This window comes from Bubalus kerabau, chromosome 17 (assembly GCF_029407905.1).
Source record: "Bubalus kerabau isolate K-KA32 ecotype Philippines breed swamp buffalo chromosome 17, PCC_UOA_SB_1v2, whole genome shotgun sequence".
In the NCBI taxonomy this organism is placed as follows: domain Eukaryota; kingdom Metazoa; phylum Chordata; class Mammalia; order Artiodactyla; family Bovidae; genus Bubalus; species Bubalus kerabau.
The window spans coordinates 63,658,345-63,664,586 of record NC_073640.1 but is presented as its reverse complement, the minus strand read 5'-3'; the positions used below and the strand labels follow the sequence as shown (position 1 = coordinate 63,664,586).

Here is a 6,242-nt window from a genome sequence, read left to right as displayed (position 1 = left end):
ACCTTTAGTCACCACTCTAACCTCATCAGACATCAGAAAATTCATACCGGAAAGAAGTTATATGAATGTGATATGTGTAGCAAGGTCTTCAGTCGAAATAAAAACCTTGCAATTTATCGGAAGGTTCATACTGGAGAGGAACCCTATAAATGTAATGAGTGTGACAGGAGGTTTGGCAAAAATTCACATCTTGCAAGTCATCAGAGAACTCACATTGGAGAGAAACCTTACAAATGTAATGAGTGTGGCAAAGTTTTCACTATACGTGCAACTCTTGGAAGGCATCAGAGAGTTCATACTGCAAAGAAACGTAACAAATGTAATGAATGTGGCCAGGTCTTTACTCAAAAATCAAGCTTTACACGTCATCAGCAAATTCATTCTGGAATGAAACCTTTCAAATGTACTGATTGTGGCAAAGCCTTCTGTCAAAATTCACACCTTACAGGTCACTGGAGAGTACATTTTGTAAAGAAACCTTTCAACTACATTGAGTGTGCAAAATCTTTTATTCAGGTCTCAGCCCTTACTCAGTTCAGTTCAGTCACTCAGTCCTGTCCGACTCTTTGCGACCCCATGAATCGCAGCACGCCAGACCTCCCTGTCCATCACCAACTCCCGGAGTTCACTCAGACTCACGTCCATCAAGTCAGTGATGCCATCCAGCCATCTCATCCTCTGTCGTCCCCTTCTCCTCCTGCCCCCAATCCCTCCCAGCATCAGAGTCTTTATCAATGAGTCAACTCTTCGCATGAGGTGGCCAAAGTACTGGAGTTTCAGCTTTAGCATCATTCCTTCCAAAGAAATCCCAGGGCTGATCTCCTTCAGAATGGACTGGCTGGATCTCCTTGCAGTCCAAGGGACTCTCAAGAGTCTTCTCCAGCACCACAGTTCAAAAGCATCAATTCTTTGGCACTCAGCCTTCTTCACAGTCCAACTCTCACATCCATACATGACCACAGGAAAAACAATAGCCTTGACTAGACGGACCTTTGTTGGCAAAGTAATGTCCCTGCTTTTGAATATGCTATCTAGGTTGGTCATAACTTTCCTTCCAAGGAATAAACGTCTTTTAATTTCATGGCTGCGGTCACCATTCGCGGTGATTTTGGAGCCCAAAAAAATAAAGTCTGACACTGTTTCCACTGTTTCCCCATCTATTTCCCATGAAGTGGTGGGACCGGATGCCATGATCTTCGTTTTCTGAATGTTGAGCTTTAAGCCAACTTTTTCACTCTCCACTTTCACCTTCATCAAGAGGCTTTTGAGTTCTTCACTTTCTGCCATAAGGGTGGTATCATCTGCATATCTGAGGTTATTGATATTTCTCCCGGCAATCTTGATTCCAGCTTGTGCTTCTTCCAGTCCAGCATTTCTCATGATGTACTCTGCATAGAAGGTAAGCAGGGTGACAATATACAGCCTTGACGTACTCTTTTTCCTATTTGGAACCAGTCTGTTCCATGTCCAGTTCTTGTAGGGAGCCGCATTAGGCATTACTGACAAAATAGAGGCATGGTCCTAAACCCCCTCCCTTTGTTCCGTAGGCACAGACCCAGAATGAAGGAGTTAGGCTTTGTGATTCTGACTTGTTTTTCCCTTTCCTCAGCTGAGTTGACTGAAGAGAATATTATGGTGCTTATTGTTTTTGAGAGGAGCATGAGAAGGCATAAAGCCTTCTGCAGCTGTGCTCAAAGAATAATTCATAAAGTTAATCACTGACATTTGTTCAAGGACTTTTACGAAAAAGTGTTCTAGGGTGAGCACACAGGCTGCAGCTTGAGGCCATGGGAGGGATTGCTCTCTGAAGCCCATTTGTGAGAAAAGTTTATGGCAAAGGAGTTTGCTGAATTTAGGGCTTATGAATAATTAAAATAGTTACAAGCTAAAGATTTAAGGATTGCTGTAATGTTAGCATAGTCTACTATAGCTTATAGAAATTAGGGACTTTAGAGATATTATTAGGTAGAAGCCCTTTCGAAGAAATAGTGAGCTTAGGATACTAGGAGCAAACAGGATTTAGAAAGATAAGAATTAAACTGAGGAATGTGGTATGCAGCCCAGACATTAGCATGAGTTACAGTGTATTCACAAGGACACATGAGAAAAAGTAGATAAGAGAATTGCTGAGGAAGGAGCTCCTTTTGAGGGGCAACAATGATTTTTGGAGAAAAATAAATCTGGGTCCATGGGAACTAAAAATATCAAACCTCTGACCTAATGCTTTTGTAAAAGTATAAAATAGAATCATAAGCTTGAAATAAACAGGCAGTCCAAGTAAAATAAGAGTCTGCCTCAGTTTTTCTTGGCAACACCACTTACCCCTTCAGGTTGAATCCCTGGTTGCTGGAGCTGGACTCCGGCAAGTTCTAACTGTTGCTTCCTGACCTGCATACAGATTTCTCAAGAGGCAGGTCAGGTGGTCTGGTATTCTCATCTCTTTCAGAATTTTCCACAGTTTATTGTGATCCACACAGTCAAAGGCTTTGGCAGAGGCAATAAAGCAGAAATGGATGTTTTTCTGGAACTCTCTTGCTTTTTCCATGATCCAGCAGATGTTCGCGAATTGGTCTCTGGTTCCTCTGCCTTTTCTAAAACAAGCTTGAACATCTGGAAGTTCATGCTTCACCTATTGCTGAAGCCTGGCTTGGAGAATTTTGAGCATTACTTTACTAGCATGTGAGATGAGTGCAATTGTGCGGTAGTTTGAGCATTCTTTGGCATTGCCTTTCTTTGGCATTGGAATGAAAACTGACCTTTTCCAGTCCTGTGGCCACTGCTGAGTTTTCCAAATGTGCTGGCATATTGAGTGCAGCACTTTCACAGCATCATCTTTCAGGATTTGGAATAGCTCAACTGGAATTCCATCACCTCCACTAGCTTTGTTTGTAGTGATGCTTTCTGGAAGATCCCCTGGAGAAGGAAATGGCAATCCACTCCAGTACTATTGCCTGGAAAATCCCATGGACAGAGGAGCCTGGTAGGCTACAGTCTATGGGGTTGCAAAGAGTCAGACAGGACTGAGCAACTTCACTTTCACAAATGTCATAATGGAAGGAAATGTCATAATGGAAGGAAATGTCATAATGGAAGAAAACCTTACAAATGTTATGACTGTCTCAGTGTGTTTAGTCAAAGTTTATACCTCATGACCCACGAAATTACTCATACTGCAGAGAAACTTTATAAATGTAATGAAAGGTTTTCAGTGTGGCAAGTTTTTCAGTGTGCTTTCAAGCCTAACTCATGAGATGGTCCATACTGATGAGAGACGTTGAGAATACAGTGATGTGGCAGTGCATTTAGCATGTGTTCACATCTTAAAGTTCATGAGAGAATTCATACTGGATAGAAACTAGGTAGATGTACTTAGTGTAGTCAGGCCTTTAGAAAATGAATTTGTTCTGGAAAGAATCCTCACAAGTATCATGAATGTGAGAAATGTATACCCAGGGCTCATATCTCACCAGAATTTAGGTAATAATCAGTGGACAGAACATGAAAGAAAGGAATAAATTTTGCAAATCTTTTAGGTTGTACCCTAAACTCAGGGTCACCAAATACCTCAAGCTTAAAAATTCAGTGAGAAGACTTAACCTAACAGTACAGTGGTTAAGACTCCATGGTTCCACTGTGAGGGGGTGGGGAGGTAGAGCGCGAGTTTGATCCCTTGTTGGAGAACTCACATCCCACATGCCTCAGGGTGCAGCCAAGAAATAAATTTTTTAAATTTAATTTTTAAAAATTCCAAAAATAAAATTGCAGTGAATATGGCAAAGTTTCAAGTTATTGTTCCTTTGTCACTAGATATCAGAATCTTTATCCTGGAGAAAAACAACACAAATGTATGTGGCAGAGGTTTTACCCAAAGATCACAAATAAGGGGACATACTGAAGTGTTTGCTCACAAATTCTGTGGGTCTAGTAAAACCTTGACCTTTAGTTCAAATATTAGGCAATAGCAGAGATTCTGTCATGAAGAGAAGACAGGTAAATGTAGACCAGGAGCTTTATCCAGGCCTCACAGTGCACTAAGCTTCAGAACACATGTTTCTGAGAGAAACTATACCAAATAATGTGTGTACTAATTCTTATAATTGAAGATCCCAACTGTGGAACATAGAGGTATTATGTTGGAGAAGATGCTTTCCAGTGTTGTGAATCTGTAAAGATTTTCATCACGTGCCCTCGCCTTTGGTGTAATGAGATAATTCATATAAGTCAAAGTATACAGACATTCTGAACATGGAACTGCTTTTAAGAAACAGTGCATTCTCAGGGAACATCATAAGATTCATATTTGGGAAATATGCAATAAATTTGGGGAACTTTTTGAGCACTTCTTACAATAGACCACACATCAAATAATACATACTAGGAATAAATAACCCTAATAAATAAGGACAACTATAGTCCATATTAATCTGAGATATTACATACTACAGAATTATTACAAGTCACAGCATCTTAAAATTTAATGACATAATGTATACATGAGAGTAAGGACATATGTGGAAATGGCCCATTATCTTCAGTGTGGTGGTAGTTTAAGTCGTGTTTGACTCTTGTAACTCCATGGACTATAGCCTACTGGACTCCTCTGTCCATGGAATTCTCCAGGCAAGAATACTGGGGTGGGTAGCCATTTTCTTCTCCAGGGGATCTTTCTGACCCAGGAATCGAACCCAGGTCTCCTGCATTGCAGGCAGATTCTTTGCCGACTGAGCTACAAGGGAGGCCCTATCCTCAGTGTATACATATTCGTTTTGAGTTTTCTTGAAAAGGCTACATCACAGTGTATGCCATTCAACATGAAGTTTGAAGTCTGTTGATCTTACACCTTCAATATAGACCTTTGAAGATGGTCCCTGGAGAGGAGTCAGTAAGATGAAGGGGCAGACTCCATTAGGTGTGGTTCCTTCAGCTTCATGTTACCTGGAAAAATGAGGACCCTGAATTATACAATAGTGTGTGAATTATGCTTAGCAGCAGATAATAATGTAAGACTAGGGCATGATTACTCATCATGCTTATTGCGTTCAGGGTGCCTTTCTGTAGATAGTTCATAGTGGGTTATGGGACAGAATCCTCCACCTACTGGCCTTGAACAGAGCACGCAGGACATTAAGGGACTGGGCTCTTCATGAGGGAAAATCCCTGTCACTAGGGACTGATTATCTGGTAGAAATAATGCAGAGGAAAACTTCGTCACTTTTTCCATTGGATGGTTATAACTGTTGTATATATGTATGTTTAATGAGTTATTTTTGGAAATTGAACAGCAGTTATCTTCAGAGGAAAATATATTCATATGCATTAGAATATTGCATGTATGAGTATGATTCACATTTAACTGCTGCAGTTACATTTGCTGCTGTTTTATTTGAAGTGTTTCATACATCTCCTATTGTAATTAATTGTTACTTTGTCAACCCTAGATTAATCTTGTTGCTTCCACCAACACTTTTTTTTTTGTCCTGTCTCTAACTTTACAAGTAGAGAAGCTAGCAATGCGCCATTAGATTCTCAGGATGGAAAGACTCTGTAGTAATTTCTTTCAAATATGGAATCAAACAGGATACCATTTGAGGATTAAATACTCAATTTGTACTTGCATTATTCTTTCCACTCTCTGTTCCAGACTATTCACATGGGCATAATGAAAACATCATAACTGTATATTTCAGACTCTGACTTCTATTAATGTACAAAAATTCAACAGTAAATTTAAAAAATTGATTTTATTGAATGATTTATCAGTTTGGCAGCCTCCGTTATAGTAAATTAAGAGATTCTCTAAGGAGCTGCATCCCGCTTCACCAAAACAACGGTTGTACAGACTTTCTGCCTCTACCTCTTCAGAACAGTTCCTGGAAGCTGTTTCTAAGACCTTGTTCCCTTGGCTGTAGTCCTCCTTATGCCCGAAATGGAACAACTCACGACTCTTGGTTTGTGCGTTTTTTAAGTCGACAGTATCATAAACAGAAAAAAAATTTTTTTTTTTAACTGAATCTATATGGGATGATGGATGCTTACTAACTCAATAACTATTTCAATGTATGAAAGAACATTATGCTGTACACCTAAATCTCATACAGTGATGTATGTCAAGTTCATCTCAATAACACTGGGAGGAAACGTTTTCAAAGGCAAAACACTTTGGAGAAAAAAGAATGAACAGTGCAATTTAGAGCAGTTTTTTGTTGTTGTTGTTTTTTAGCGTGTCTTACTCTCTTTAAAGC

General features: G+C 39.8%; 1 protein-coding gene across 2 annotated transcripts in view; it reads right to left on the bottom strand.

Annotated features, from left to right (window-relative positions):
- Nucleotides 1–6,242, bottom strand: part of LOC129631040 (zinc finger protein OZF-like) — a 281,286-nt gene that overhangs the window by 173,518 nt on the left and 101,526 nt on the right. The gene's annotated exons all lie outside the window — the stretch shown is intronic.